General features: G+C 37.8%; 1 long non-coding RNA gene across 1 annotated transcript; it reads right to left on the bottom strand.

Annotated features, from left to right (window-relative positions):
- Window positions 1-11,191: 11,191 nt before the first annotated feature.
- On the bottom strand, window positions 11,192-13,078 carry LOC116786490. The gene is made up of 3 exons (XR_004356958.1): window positions 12,898-13,078; window positions 12,125-12,203; window positions 11,192-11,486 (listed from the first exon to the last, which is right to left on the bottom strand). It is a non-coding gene; the product is annotated as an uncharacterized LOC116786490 (long non-coding RNA).
- Window positions 13,079-16,766: the final 3,688 nt, after the last annotated feature.

A 16,766-nucleotide genomic window follows, 5' to 3' on the forward strand; every position in this document is an offset into this window, starting at 1 on the left:
GCAAAATCCACTCAGGAACAAAGAAGTGCCTAAATCCTGAAATTACTTGCAAAGAAACAGGTAAACACTTCAATGCATAAAAGGATAGGGGAAAGCTGTCCTCCCAGTCAGGGTCCTGTGTGCCTCATCCTGAGGGAGTAGCAAGCATAAGGCCTAAAGTCCTGGATATCTCTGAATTTTCTTGATGTTTCTACAACAAAAGCATTTTCTCGTCATTTCAAAGGCTTCAGTGGATTAAATTTTTTTTTGCTGCACTCCATTTTATGATAATGTTTCCACATTGTTTAATTTGCTATTACTGCTTCCTTCTGTTGGGGTGTTCATCCCCAGGCACACACCAACAAACCTATGGTTTGTAGACAGATATTAAAACCGTTTTGGGTAAGCTCGATTCGTATTATGGGAGATGGGCTCTGAGCTTTTGCACAATAAACTCAAGTAGCAAACCAGCAGACTCCTGCTTCTACCCCAGAATGTTGATTTGCCCTCACTGGGGAAGATTACCCTCACTCTTTTTCCCAGGCTATGCTCTGGGGAAAATTACTTGGGGTCAGAGCAGAATTTCATTTGTATTGCAGTATTCTGCATCCACAGAAAAACAGTGAGCAATAGGAAAGGCAGAGAGGTATGTACTGGGGGTGGGAGGGGAAGATTAAACATGAGAACTTTGTTGAAAGAGGGTCAGTAAAAAAAGTGTTTTAAGGCTAAATAAGGAGAAGATGCACCCAGGTAACAGTTGCAAATGGTCTCTCTTCTCTGTGCTGCTAAAATAGGCAAATCAGAATGGTATTGAGTGTTACCACATTCCTGGCTCAGTTTACTGACCATCAGTATAACATCAGCCCAGACAGTATTTTGTGAAGTGCTGTAAGCAGGTTCATGAAACTTTTCTTATCCTCAGGTGTTGGGATATGCACAGCAGAGGCATTTGTTCTAGCTCCAAAGCAATTTTAAATCGCAAAATCCACAATATATACAATAAATCTGTAAGACAGATGGTCATAAATCCCTAATGAAGCATTGCCAATGTAAATATTGTAAAAAGGATAAATAGCACTTAATTACACCATTGGCAAGCAAGTTGGGTTTTTCCTCATCTTCATTCTGCTGTTCACCAATCTCCCAGGCTCTCTCAAGCATTCAGTGCGCACAGCACGGATTAGTGGTGGCTCCACACTCTTCCACTGCATGGCACTTACCCTCCCATACCTTTGCTTCTCCTTTTTTTTTCCTTCTTTTTGTTGTTTTTCTGTTTGTTTGTTTTTTGGGGTTTTTTTGTTGGTTTGGGTTTTTTGGTTTTGTTTGTTGGTTGGTTTAAAAGACCAAAACACAGCACTGTTGATTTGAGCATATGTAGAAGGCATACTTTTACTTATAGAAGTAGACAGAAAAGATGAAAAACTAATAGGGACAGGAAAAACAACAACAACAACAACCAAAACAAACAAACAAACAAAAAACAAAACCAAAAACAAAAACAAAACAGAAACAAAACCAGCTACTGAGGTTAAAAGACCTGAGATAGACAAGTTCAGTGTCAGGGGTGGGGAATGACCCTCTTTGAAAACCTTTCAGCTCTTTTCCATGCTGTTCTTATGCTCTGCTGCTAAAGGCAGCAGGTATATGTTACCTTTCACTTGAGCTAGGCTGGCATGTTTGGTCCTGGCTCAGAGTTACAGTGCTTTAACTCACACCTCTTAACTACTCTGATATTATTTAACTGGCTAACTAGTCAAACAGGAAATAGAACTGAAAGCTTTTTCCACCTCTTTTTGGGCAAGGGGGACCCTAAAAACATTACAGAATCAGTAAAAGATTTGTTTCTCAAAAAAATAAAAAAGCTTATTTAAAAAGGATACAACAACAAAAAAACCAAACCAATCAACCAAACAAACCCAAAAAACCACCCAAACAAACAAAAACCAAAAACAAACAAAAAAAACCAAACCAAAAACAAACCACACCACCATTTCATACATTCAATCATTGGGTTTTCCATTTATCTCTCACTCTTGCAGTGCTGACAGGCTGAACCTTTACCTATGAACCAGAAAATCTCCCTTATAATCTCAAGAAACCAGAGATACTACCTTGCCCAATATGTAGGTAATTTCCAAATTCTCAGTCAAGTGACAAGTCCACAACTTCAATCAAGTAAATTGCCCTTCAGCATCACCTGGTAGCACATCCAGATTGCAGCATTTAGTTGTACTGAACTTCTTTCCTCTTGCCATGTAGTATAAAACTGTTGTTCCTTTTCCTTTAAAATGTGCAATTTATTTTAATACAGATACCTATCATAGCAAGTTTCCTTTATTTCTACAGATGCTTTAAAAAAGTTGCTTTTTTGAAAAGAATAAAGCTTGCAATACTTCGTAGCAGAAAGGATGATTTTTTTTCTGCTTTTAAACTATATTTTAACCCACCCTACAGCTATTGTAAATTATTATAAAATACCAGACACCTTGTGAATGCAGTATTAAGCAGCTTGTTCATGTACAGTGGACATACAACTTAATATTTTTCATATAGCATTATGTATTGCCTTCAGTGATTTCATATAAATGTGAATATTGGTTTAGTTATGGTTGCCATATGTGAATGAGCAACATTGGCACTCCTACACCTTTGAGTGAAAATTTCAATTCACTTGATTAAACCAAGAGAATTGTGTTTTGAGGACTAGGCACAGCTGTAAGATCTTAATTCACAGCAGACTCAAACAGATGTAGACAATCCTCACACTTTTTAACTTTCCCTCTGGAGTTTTCAACAGTCTGAACTGGGAAACGGGCAAAAAACATATGAAAATAATACAACAAATGGAAGGCTGGTGATCTTGTTGAGCCTACAGTCATTTGCTTGGACTTTTGCTTGGCTCTAAATATTCAGGGAACTAATTAATTCATTTAGCTGGTAGACATATTTTCACTGTTGCTAAATGAAACCATGAAAACATGAGTGACAAAGTTGACTCTCAGAGCACTAACTCAGAGCATTCAAGGCTCAAAGTACAAATATGTATATTTAACTGTGGAATTGCTCTCTCTGCTTGTATGAGAAAGCAAAAAGAATAAGGGAGTGTTTTTTTCTCCTCAGAGGATTGTTATATTCCAGACCTGGCAGTCACAAAAGTATGTTATAAATAAAGCAAAAATGACCTCCAGATTACTTTGTATCAGTGCCATAATAAACAAGTGGAGCTACTGAATCCCCTCACTCAGGGTGCCCTGTAACATCTCAAGTCTGTTCTGCTTCCCCACTCTACAGAATAGCTTAAAGACACAAAGAGCACTGAAAACATTAAAATCAATTAACACAAAATTCAAAGCCACCTGATTTGTTTGTAATTCATTTAAAGACTTCATGCACTTTGTTGCATGTGCCAGAATGGAAGAACAGGGACGTATTAGTTGGATATTAGGGAAATAATCCTCATCAAAGTGGTTGTCAGGGATCAGAACAGGTTGCCCAGGGAAAGTGGTGCAGTCACCATCCCTGGAGGTATTTAAGACATTTGGATGTCGTACCTAGGGACAGTGGTGAACGCAATAGTGCTGGATTAACAGTTGGACTCGATCTTTAATATTGGAAAAGATCTCTAAGGTTGTAAACCACAGCCACTAAAAGAAAAAAAACAACAAACAAATGGAATACATTGTTAAAAGACTAAAAGACACGATGTCTCTGATGTGGAAACAATATCATTGAAAGAGAAGTAAGTAGAAAAGAGTGAAAAAGAAACAGCGAAATTCAGAAAATTAGTCTCACTGAAAGGTGATTTACTTCTCATGGCTGTAACGACACCAAATTCTGTTTCAGATACATTAAATATAAGAGGTTGTTACTGTTAGTCATCAAGAATGAAAGGAGTGACATTACTACTTATTAATCTTGATAGATTTCAAGCTCTGGAAGTGGTGATTAAACTTCTTTGCAGAGCATGGCAGGAGACCGCTGAAAACTTCATCCCAGGAATACTTTCAGTCCCACAAGTTTTGCACTTTTTCTAATTTTTTTTTTTTTTTTTTTTTTTTTACCGACAGGAGAAAGCAGTGAGTAACTTTATCTGCCATTTTAAGTAGTAAAATGTCTCCCAGCAGAGTAATGCTTTCATCATGTGGCAGTCATGTCCTTAATGAACACACAGTCAATATTGCCACAATTCTCCAGTGAACACCTTTATGGTTTGTTAGATCTGGTAACTATTAGTCCCGCTGTCCTCTAGCTATATTTCTCTCTGATCTCCCAAGTTAAGCATGTGTAAGTTGGGTGCGAGTTTTAAAGAAAGTGTTCCTAATTGCCTCCAGTTGCTTCTGGGCTTGGCCTTAGTGATTCAGACTCTTTTTAAAAAGTTGTCTTCAGTAGAAGATAAATTCCCCATTTTCACCTTGGGATAACAGAGATGTAAGATAAATCAAGGAAAGGTAAAAAGAGCACATTGTGATGGGAAAGAGCCATCTAACAAAAAAGGCTTCAATCATACCTTCAGATAAATTAGATGAGGTCAGCTTTATACCTTGCTCTCCCACTGGGAGGGGTTTTTGTTTCCCAATTTTTCTAGATGTAAAACTAAAGCCTCTTATCTTCTTTGTACACTTACTTCGCCTTAGGACAGATAGCATATGCTAGTCATCTTAAAATTAAAGAAAAGGTTATGGGGCAGATTTTTTCTTTTTCCTTTTTTTTTTTTTTTTTAACGAGTAAGGACTATAAGCTAATAGGGAAGCAATACCATCTGCAATACAAGGAGATTTTTGATGTTGAAAATATCCTTAATATTGAAAACATCCTTTGAATAAAGATACCTGAAATCTGACAAGATGATACCTCAGCAATTCTCCCAAATATCCACAATGCTAAGTACAGGGTATAGAATAGATCCCCTACCAAAAACCCCAAACTTATTACTATTAAAAATTGTCAGGATTGAATGGCATTCCACCTATTCTAGGCTATTATTTCATTCCCTAGATTTGACCATAAATAATTACTTTCTTCTTGTACAAGTAAGAAAATCAAAATTCCAACAGCAATTACCCCATAGGGCCAGTTCAGATACCCTTCTCTGCTGCAGTCTTTTCCACTGTGCCTTCCCTTTTACCTTCCTCCCCTCTACAGTCTTAAAGAAAGAGGAGGCTTAGCCACTCATATGTAGTTTGCCAAAGGGTAGAGATGCAGAAGAGGAAGGACACTGGAACAGAGCCCAGATTTCCGCTCCCCTGCACTACTGCCATGATCTGCTAAACACCTTCCTTTTAACATGAATGTATCGTAGGTTGGTTTGGGTTGGAAGGGACCTTAAAGATCATCTAGTTCCAACCTCCCTGTCATGGGCAGGGACATCATCCACTACAGTCGTATCTAAGTACTCATCCTTACATCATAAATTGTCATTAAATAAGTATACTCACATAAAATTTGCCTTATATCTTCAAGTATGGAATTGGATAAAACAGAGAAGTTCACACATCTGCAGGTTTAAAAGAAAACAAACAAACAAAAAAACAAAAAGAAAAACCGAAACAAACAAAAAACTCCGCAACCAAAAACCAACACAAATTACAACCTTCCTTCACCTTCTCCATGAAAAGCTTATTTTGTTCCACGTTATCACAGTGAATCTGAATTTGGTAGAGTAAAGCCTAACACCTACATTATATTTGTTTCCATTTTGTGCCTGCTATGCCTTGCATACCATAATTTGTAATACCTATAAAAAATACAAACACATGAGGTTGTTTGTAATTAAAAACAACACTGCTGACAGGAATAGTCACTTCCTAATTAAGATGTGTTTTAAAAAGTGATTAAGCTATAAACTGTCTTTTCACACTTTAAATGGACATCCTAACTCTAATCACTTGCAATTAAATCAATCAATCAGAAAGTATTTTTGGAAACCACCACCACGGATACAATCAACCCAATTGCTCAGTTTCCCTGAGAAGTTGCAGTGATCCCACAGGCACAGACGAGCAAGAGCAACACAAGAATTAAACAATGCATTTGTACAACTCTTCATTACACTGGTTTTAAAACTGTGTAGAGTTTGGTCAGCCTATGAAACAGCAAGAACCAAATCACAGTATTGCTGGAAATCCCCAAAACTTTTTTGGCATGTCTCCTCTGGTTAGTGGAATCATCAGAGTGGAGAGGAAACCATGGGGAGAATCACTGCTCTCCTAGCAGGAGACAAGTTGCATGAGGAAAGAGGAACCTCACCAAATTTTTTTTTTTTAACAACTTTGAAGAGAGAGCTTTGGAGAGCTTTTCTTTTTTAACAGAAACTTTCATTTATTGTCCATAGCGTGAGAAATGGAAAGAAAGGAGATATGTTCAATTCCAGTGAGGACAAGTTGAAAGAAGGGGGTTCAGTCCAGAGAAGAGAAGGGTCTGGAGAGATCTTAAGTACTTAAGGGGACCTATAAGAAAGACGGGGACAAACATTTTAGCAGGGCCTGTAGAGATAAGTCTTAAACTGAAGGAGCACTGACTTAAGATTACATATAAAGAAGTTTTTTTAAAACAAAGGTGGCAAAGCACTGGTGCGGGTTGCCCAGAGAGGGATTTCTGCCCCTGGAAAAATGCAAGATCAAGTTGGATGAAGCTCTAAACAGCCTGATCTAGTTGATCTAGTCCCTGCTCATTGCAGGGGTGTTGGACCATTAAAGGTCCCTTCCAAATCAAACCATTCCATGATTGTATGAAGTCTGTTTTAGATTAACTTCAAGCCATATCAATATTTCATTATTAACTGCTTAGTTAGCTTTGTGCTTTTTTTCACATCAGGAAATTCAACGACCTGTTCTACTGCAATGAAAAGTTACTTAACTAATACATATAATTTACTTAACTAAGATACTTAACTGATTGTACCTTGCTGTCTATTCAAATAAATTTGTCTTTTTTGACAATTATATATGTATATATTCTGGAAGATAAATGCAGATTGAAGTGATACCGGTACTAACATCAAAGTCGTTTTCACGGTTTCTCACAGACAAAATTTGTACATACCAAAAATAACTACAGCATGTAGCTGAAAGACAGACAGTCAATTTTTCTCCAGTATAACTTAGCACAGGTTTACAAACCAAGAACACAGCCCATTGTTCCATGACTTGAATTTGACTATGCCTATGACTGAAGGAATTCAACTACTTATTCTCTAAAACAACTACTACCATATCATCTCAATAGTTAAACACCACCCCTAGGCTACAGAATAAAGACACTGACTGCGAAAGACAGAAACAATTTACAGGTATTTCACATAACAATTTTTCCAGGCTTTCCACAGGCTCATACAGAAAGTCAGCTGCATTTTGCTGGTATTCTAAGGGCTCCAGTAATGAAACAAATGACAATAATGTACTTGGAAAAACTTCCTCAATGCATACTCCTGAAAAAGTAACATTGTTTTATGCAACTGTCTGACCTTTCCTGTGCCAATAATGAATCCATCTCGCTGGAGTTAAGGTTTCCATACATAGGAGAAGAGTCATGTTCAATGTGCATTATGATAATGCTGTGCAACACACAACAGGAGGCTGGAAGGCATAAGCAGAGGTGACAACGGATGCAATAGTTTTCTTCCTTCAGCAAATTTCATATTTAAGTTCTTCAGCAAGAAAATAAGTATCAGACATAACAAAGGTTTACCTGACTAAACCAAAAGCTTTATGCAGTGTTTAAGAAAAGTAGTTTGCTGGAAACCTAGCCAGGGAAATATATTTTGTGGATAAAGAGTAAAATGTCAGTATTCTTAGTGCACAAGCAAAAAGAGAACACTGGAGGTGATGAAGTGAATATTGCTTTCACGCACTGGGCAGTTTCTTCAGTGAAGTGGTGTGAATTTACATTACATTTCCACAACCAACGGCTCATTTCAACTCAGGCTTTCTTCCCCAAGCTTGACCTAAAACATCACCAACCATGAGACACAAGAAATGCGAGACAGAGGAGAGAGACCCCCTGATGCAAAGGTTTAGGTCAGCTGCAGTTTGTTTAATTTATACAGCTGGAGAACCAAGCTGTTTCTTGAGATTTTTTTTATTTTATGAAGGGATTGGATTTGGGGTGTATAAATCATAACCACCAACCACAAGTAAACAAAATACAGGATTTTGCAAGCTAGTTAACACTTCTTTGCATGTGAAAATATTGAATATTGATTGCATATGAAATAAAGATGTATTCAAATTGAAACACAGAAATTGGGAATGGTAATAAGCTTTGACAGTTTTACCTTAGCAGGGCTTAGTAAAGACACTGCATGTTTATTACAGATTCCCAAAGAGAATTAAGTCTATGAAGAATGGGAAACATTGAAATGCTTCAGAGAATTAGAGAAGGCACAAATACCTCGGTATGCAACAGCAGTCATTTGGCTCCAAAAGCTGAATTTGATTACATCCCATCCAGTATATTTGCTGAATACAAAATTAGTAGCTTATTCTACAGTAAAATTAAAATACATATATATAGAATTTGTCTTCCACCTGCTTCAGGCACACACAAAAAAAAGAGAAACAGAAGAATCAGTTTTGAGCTGTGCACTGCATAAACTCTTACTCTGCTTAAAATTCCAAATTGTATACCCAGTGACTCTGTAAATTAAATACATTTATAGGTTTCTTAGTTCTTAGTCCAACAAATGAGTATTTTTGCCATCTACACAAGAAAGTTCATTTGCCATCTCGATTATAAAATTGAAAAATGCCTTAACAGCATTTTAAAGTAGTTCTACATAGAAGGTTTATGGAACTAGTAATCCAAGTATATGAAGAGTCTTATTTAAATAAGTTATGTACCTACCAGCAGAACCAAAGTTCAACACAGTACTGGAGTGAATGCCTGGGTTCAGTTTTATCTTCCTAAAAAATGGCAAGGTAGAACTGTTTGCTTTTGAAATAGAAGAGGGCATAATGGGAGAGGGCCGGAAGAGTAAATCTGGATAAACATGTGTTATTTAGCTCAGTTAAGTACAGAGTAATTTAGTTATACTCTGGAGATGGCAGTTAATTGTGGGAATTCAGTACAGCCTATGAGGTTTTATGAAAAGACTAGAAACTAACACAGTTAAGTATTTCTACATATTCCAGCTAAAAGGTCATTGACTACCAAAGACCTTGGTCCATAGGTGATGTGCTGATTACTATTCACTCTCTTACACATTAGATACCTTTATTGCTGTGGAGATGCTTAAAGTGCTTTTTATGGCTGCATTTGATGTTGCAGGTAATGCTATATAATTGCATTTAATATAGTCATAAACCACAGGATATTCAATTTATACTTTCTAGCTTATTAAAAAGGTTTAAACTAATTTTTTTTTATTTTCTGTTTTTATTGGGTACCTATGGAACATTACAGAAAAAATACTCAGTAGTGTAACTATCCTTTACAGACCCAGCACAGATTTATTTCTCCCTAAGGTCCAGCTTCCTGAGCCAGAACATCCTCACCCTCACTGCTTTCTCTACTTTTCTACCAAGGCTGCAGCAGAACTGCATGTTTCTCAGCCACCCAAATTCAGGTGCCCTAACCCAGGTCAGTTTGCTCAAATGCCTCATTATAGCTCCAATGAAGTTTTGATTAGGTAAACAGATAGTGAGGGCAACTAATTTGGCTGAACTGTCCTATACTCAGTCGGGGAGGCACATCTGGACTGCTGGCACCAGTGCTGGGCACCCCAGTACAAGAGAGACACGCACATACGGCAGAGGAACCAAAAAGATGGGCCATTAAGACAATTAAAGGCTTGTAGTATCTGATACAGGAGAACAGGCTGAGAGAGATAGGGCTATTTTCCCTGGGCAAGAGCAAGCTTTGGGGAAATCTTATCATAGTGCATAAATACTTACGGGTCTGAGCAAAGACAACAGAGACAGACTTCTCAGCAGGGCGCAGTGACAGTGCACAAGGCAAAAACTGAATTATAGGAACATAGTTCTACAAAAAGTCCTACTTTAACTCATTAATTTTTTAATTAGTTTTATTATAATGTTCGCTTGCCTTTTTTTTTTTTTTAAATTGTTGGGGTAGTCAAATGCTGGACTACATTACTCAAAGAGGTTACAGAGTCTCAGTCTGTGGAGAGATCCAAAATACAACAGGACAGCTCTGAACAACTTGCTCTAGATGCTTCTGCACTGAGCAAGGCATGAAACCAGATGATCTCCAGAGACATCTTCCAACCTCAACCACTTTGTGAAAGATGAAATCGAGTGTGCTAAGGAGATATGATCTAATACACCGGGACAGAGAGAAAGGCTCATATCCCAGAACACACTGGTACAGAAGAAAAAGAAAAGAAAAGGCACTAGGTATTTGGTAAACAGCCACTCATCTTCTAAGGTGCTGGTTCCAGGATATGCTTGAAACTGTTAGTCAGTAGCTGCCTGGAGTCAGAAGTGGACTCGAATGCTTAGATATCCATTAATCATTGATACTTTGTTTTACTTGGGGTTTTTTGTTTCTTTTTTCCAATCAAAGACCTACACTATGCATTTGCTTTCTCCAGCTCATGGACCCCTGCTTCAAACTGAGGGTGAGGAGCAAGTGAAAGGTCCTACCATTCAACAGATTTTGGGAAGCACAAGAAGATGGGAGATGAGCTACAGAACACTTGGGAGATTTTGGCAGGTGGTGGTAGGCTGAGCAAGCAGGGCTTAGTCACACTGCTCAGGAGGAACCCAGAGAGCACCTAGATAAAGGAACATGCAACATGTTGAATGGTGGAGTTAACCAGGGAAAACATAAGGAAAGGAATAACACACATTGACTGGAAACACCTAAAAATGAGATGGATGGGTTTGTATCATCCTGAGAAGGGATGAGGTGCATTATATAGAGAACAAAACGTTTAGAAAGTGTGTTGGGAGACAGCAGTTTGGCCAATTCAATCAAAGCTTGGACTGCTAAGTGTAAAATGCTGCAGGATAGAGGCAAGGGAATATCCAAAACCCATACAGACAATGACCTGCAACTGATGTTTCCTCCTTTAATCCTCTAGAGGAGAAAACAGTCACTCCACCAATACCCGATCCTGTATTAAGGTATCTGACCATGTTTCCTAGAATCCAAAAACCTCTTTGTAGCACAGTCACCTCTGTCTCTTCCCTGAAACTGCAAGTTTATCTTGAAGGAAAGGGATATTTCCAAATTCTCTTGAAGAAAAGCACAGTCATCAGTCAGAAAAGCAGCCAGCTCTGATTGTAGAAAAACATGGAGAATGAGTAACTGTTATTGTCTTTATCCTTATTATACACCAGGAACATCATATGACCCCCAAGTTCCAAAACAGTTTTAAAATATAACAGTATGTTGCACAATTTTGCAAGTTCCGAGTAACTATCTCACCTCCTCTTCCTGGATCCAGCTGGGATGGCTGAGGGCAGACCTAGAAAATATCATATGCACTCTCCCTTACAGAGCTTTCTGTCCAGTGATGCAGTGACCTTTCAGATACATTCAATGATCTGTAACAAAGGTTTGAAAATTCATCATTAGTCTGAGTTTAGTAAGCTCATTAGCACAATACTATAGTGTAAGAAGAAATGCAAAACATCAGAATTATATGGAGAATTATTTGCTAAGAATTCATGAATTCCTTCCATTTTAACCATCTGATACTTATTAAACTACAAAATTATACACTGATTCCCACGTTACCTGTAATTAGTAGTTTTAAGACTGAGGGTGCTTTATTTTTGTATTAATGACTTGATGCTTCAAATTTTTAAAAATGGCTTGTAGTGTTTGATTATGCCACATTTCCTTCTTATTCATTGCTTGCATTCAAAATACATAGCTGGGTTTTTGCTTAAGCATCTCAAAAGCCACTAAACAGTAGGTATTTGTAAGATGTCAATGCCATTTCCAGTTTGTCTCAGCCAAGATCATAACACAGTTATCTGTAATTATCACTCACAACTGAAGCCAAATTGGCAGTTCTTCAGGGTTTCTACTGAAAAAGGACTCTAAAAAAAGTGAAATGGGATGCTGGGGGAGGGGGGCAGAACACTGTAATTTTAACAAAGATAAAACCAACTTATTTAGTTTTCACTATTGAAGCGGAGCTGTAACTTTATCCTAGCAGCAGTTATAGTTATCTTACTTTTGAAGAGTTAAAGAGGTAGACTTCTCATCACATTGTTTCTTCTTCTATTGTAGAAATCCAAAATTCATTGAACTTCCTATAAAACAAAATAGAAATTACTTTGTAGAAGGAAGAAGTGCAAGAACAAGAGAAACTCTAGATTCTTTTCGAGAATATTTCTGCAGGAGTTTTCAAAATTTTTCAAATTCTTTTCAGCCTTGATTTATTGAGGGGGGTAGAATTTGCCTTTATTATTGAAATAACTTTTAGTACTTGGAACAGTTACATTTTAATTATATTAACAAGACCTGCAGGCCTTTGTTATCCAAAGTTATTTCACAGCAATTTCCAGGAGCTCATCTAGGGTAAAAACTCATGTCTGACTTTTAGACAGTGTTTTAGTATCAACACTGTTTGACCAAGAAGAAAAAGAATTTTGCTTAAGTGTTACAGGCTTCTGGAACATACTCTGCTTTCACTTGTGCTCAATGTCATGGTGACCTTGAGAATGTACATAATTCATGGAAGCACAGTATGTTTATTGTGAGAGAATGTGTTCCCTGTTTTTTCTTGTTTGGACTCTGCTCTGTTATACCCATGTAACCCCAGAGGCAGTAGCAACAGACACAAAGAGAAATTAAAGCCCTTCTAGCATATTATTTTATTCTTAAAACATCACAAATCATGTTTTACAGTGCAACACTGGGAAACATCCCTAATCTTTGCAATGATTCCAGTTCCGCCCCACAACTATTTTATTTTTTCATAAAGGATTTAAAAGCGACAGCGACCTCCACAGGTGGACATTTCAGCTCCAGAATATGCAGGTAGATGGGCTGTGCCTCTAACCAGCAGATCACTGGAGAACCTCAAGAGTAGGCTCAAGCCATGTGCCACATCCTAGGGACCCACCCAAGGTCTGAAGGCCTGGCCTTCAGAGCCACAGTCAAACACAGCTGCCAAGACTTCAAAGAAAATCTGCAGAAAACAGTAAGTTTATATATAAAATTAATAAATTATTTATAATAGTTATTAAATATTATTTTTTAAAGACCTGTTCCATTGTTTAGCCAGAGAAAGCTGTTTGACAGCACTGTGGAACTGTCCCAAATGCAGCAGAGAGGCCACCTGGTACAACACAGCATCATGTTCCTTGTAATATTGTAGTGCTGTTTGCATTTTACTACATGTCACAAACAGGTAATCAGTGCATCAATGAAAAAAGGCAAGTCCAGGGAACAAACCTAAAGTAGATCAGCTGGTGAATTTAGTCTAGTTTAGAATAAGGTAAACTACTCCGAGTCAAATTTTTATTACATCCATTACAATGGTACTTGATATTTACTTACGTAAATCCAAAACATCTGGACATCTGTTTATGAAGAAATAAGCTTTTTTTCCCCCTAAAAACAGCTAAAAGCCCCTTCATAAGGCTTGCAAAAGGATTTTATGAGGAGCTGCGTGGCAGCAGAAACATTTTAGTGGAAGATGAGTTACATTAGCAACACTGAGGTTCTGCTCTGTGGCATACCTAAGATGTTTGCTTAGACCTTGTAGTTTCAGTGATCTTATTTGAATCCATTTTAATTTTTCAATATTTAATTCTGGTGTCCTCCTCCTTCCATCCCTTTCTGTTGCCTGAGTTGCCTTATCAATCCTCTCCTTTGGTTCCTGGCCAACCCCTATCCTGTTATGTAACTCTACTTCCAGAACTTGCTTTCTTTCACCCCTTTCTCCCCTGCTCCCAAGTCAACAATTCCAGAGCTGTAGGTGAAAGACAAAAACCCAACATAATATCCTGGTTTCACCTAGGATACAGTTTATTTTCTTCCTAGTAGCTGGTACAGTGCTATGTTTTGGATTCAGTATGGGAATAATGTTGGTAACACATGGATATTTCAGTTGTTGTAATTGGGAACATTTCAGTGTCACTGGCCTTGCCAGTAAAGAGGTATACAAGAAGCTGAGAAGGAGCATGGTCAGGACAAATGACCCAAACAAGCCAAAGGTGTATTCCACAATATAGAATGTCATGCCCAATGTACAAACTGGGGGGAGCTGGCTGGGAGGGGTTGATCACTCCTTGGGGATAGGCTGGGCATCAGTCAGCATGTGGTGAGCAACTGTGTTGTGCATCCTTGTTTGTCTTGAGTTTTATTGCTTCTGCTTTCTCCTTTTCATTATTAATGTTACTATTAATTAGTGTTATTAGCATTATACTTTTTTGTTTCAATTATTGAACTGCTCATATTTCAACTGACAAGGTTTATTTTTTTCCCCCCAATTCTCTTCCCCACTGTGCATGGGGGGGTGAGCAAGCAGCTGTTTGGTGCTTAGGTGCTGACTGGAATTAAGCCACAACACATAACAATACAAGGAAATACCCCTCCAAGAAAACACACACCCTAAAACCCAAAAAAAACCCCTTAAAACAGACACAAACACACACAAACACTCTCCCCTCCATTTCAGGGCTGTCTGCTTCACCACAGGACAGCAGTCTTAAGGTTTTGACTCCTGCATCTCTAAAGCATCTGAGCATGTGAGTCCCAAATTTAAAAACCAAAAAAATAGTATGGAAGCTCCCAGAAGAGCAAACCCCCTGAGTCAATCTCTCACAGACTCCCTACAAACCAGGGCTGCCAAAATAATGCAAAAGCCCTGCAGAGTTTTCAGCCAGATGAAAGCATATATATTCCAGTTTTGTTTTTAGGAAGTGTTTCTGCCTGTTGTTTAGCAAGAAGGACTAAAAAAGGTAAGGGTAATCCTATCTGGCATAGCAACTTGCACTGAGAGAGTTGCAGTTGGATTGCAAAATAGCAACTGAAACACTCTTGTATTGAAAAAGCATCAGGTAGTTTTAGTACCAAACACTACCCCTTCCATTTATACCTTGGTTGTTTATTTCAAGGGCTGATGGCCACAACTGATATTTAATGAGGACACAACTGAGAAGAAATCTTAAAAGGAAATCCCTGAGTACATTGATTGATCAGCCCTGTTAAAAAAAAAAAAAGAGAGGACCAGAGTACAGAAGTGAACCCTGGAGGTGTAGTTAGCACACCCTATGCTCATGCCTCCCTCTTTTCCAGATCTCTTGATGGGAGTTTCTCTGAAGAAAGGGAAGAGGATTTTGCTGCTGCAGCAGCAACTTTGCAGGGTTTGAGAGTTTCCCTGCTTACAGCAAACAAGGTTCACATCCCCCTGAAGATCTGATAGGGAAAATCGAGTAGTGCCACATCTCAGCAGCTACATAATCAACAATTCACTTGGAGACTTCCTCAGGTGAGAAAAGCAAAAATCAACCAGACTGAAACACTCCATCCTTTCTCGAGCTCAGGTATGTCATCCATAAGATTGCTTCCATAAATTAGATACATTTAACCATTTAGCTCCATATGTCCACTCTCTGAAGGAACAAATTTATGGAAGTTCACTGGTTCTAACTGATGTAAATTAATTACAAAGCTTACATTTACCATACTTTGTTGGATGCAATAATTACATTATGTGACATGAAAGCAGAAACTGTAGAAAATACACCTTTTGAGTTAGTCATCTAACAGCAGCAATGGAATATTTTGGTCATACAGTTAATTTTAAATTAGAAATTAAGATTTTAGTAGAATAAAATAAAAAACAATTCACTGAAAAGCTTATTTTCTACTGTTACTGGCAGTTCATGTTAAAATTAAGCTGCTCTCTTGAGCATTCTCACTCAAAAATCATCTCTGTACTGAATAAACTCATATGACCTGAATATGTTGCATCTGCTAGTAGGCAATAAGTGCTAAAAGGCAATAGACTGGAATTACTGAAGGAGCTGTAGAAAACAGTTATAAATGAGAAAATATCTTGAATGACATTTAAAACAAGTCTAACATGTAAAGCATGCAGGAAATGCCTATCAATGAAGAGAGGGGAAAAATGAAAATGAGTGTTATGTCCATTTATATTTAAGGTACAGCCCTTGAGACTAGCTTGGGACCTCTTGAAAAACATGATTTTTCTTGCCTTCTCAAGCAAACTGTATAACTTTTCTCACTCAAACCATCAAGATGAAGATGAAATTGCAGATGGTTCTTTACACGATTGTGACATTTTTATCAAGGAAGGAAAAGGCTTCTTTAATTAACCTTAAGTGTATATATACATTTATGTATTATAAATGAGTTTTTCCACCATTTCAGGATGACAGTTCCTGCTTGCTAACTCCTCACTAGTTTAAAGACACTCTTCTTTCCAAGTGTCATCTTGCCAAAAACAACCCATTAAGGCTAAGTGGAACACAGGCTTTTTAAACTTCATCAGGATTCACAAAACTATTAAAGCACATTTCCCTTCCTTTCACCAGAATGGGAATATTAATGACACCACCATCATCTGGAGCACAAATAGCATACTGCATCACTTGGCACATGAACAGAAGTTTAGTGGGCTTTTTTTTTTTGCATCACAATACTTATTAGTGGAATCATTTACAGTGCACCTTGGAAAGAGCTATTTCCATATTATTGCGGCAAATGCTTTTCTAGGAGAAGAGCAAAGCAAGATATTTTAATCCGTAGGGAAGTTGCAAAGTTGGGTGGAAGCTACCTTTTCCTGTGTGTTTTTTTTTTTTAACATGATTTGTAAAAACAAGGACTTTGTAATTCAACAG

This window comes from Chiroxiphia lanceolata, chromosome 4 (genome assembly GCF_009829145.1).
Source record: "Chiroxiphia lanceolata isolate bChiLan1 chromosome 4, bChiLan1.pri, whole genome shotgun sequence".
Lineage (NCBI taxonomy): Eukaryota > Metazoa > Chordata > Aves > Passeriformes > Pipridae > Chiroxiphia > Chiroxiphia lanceolata.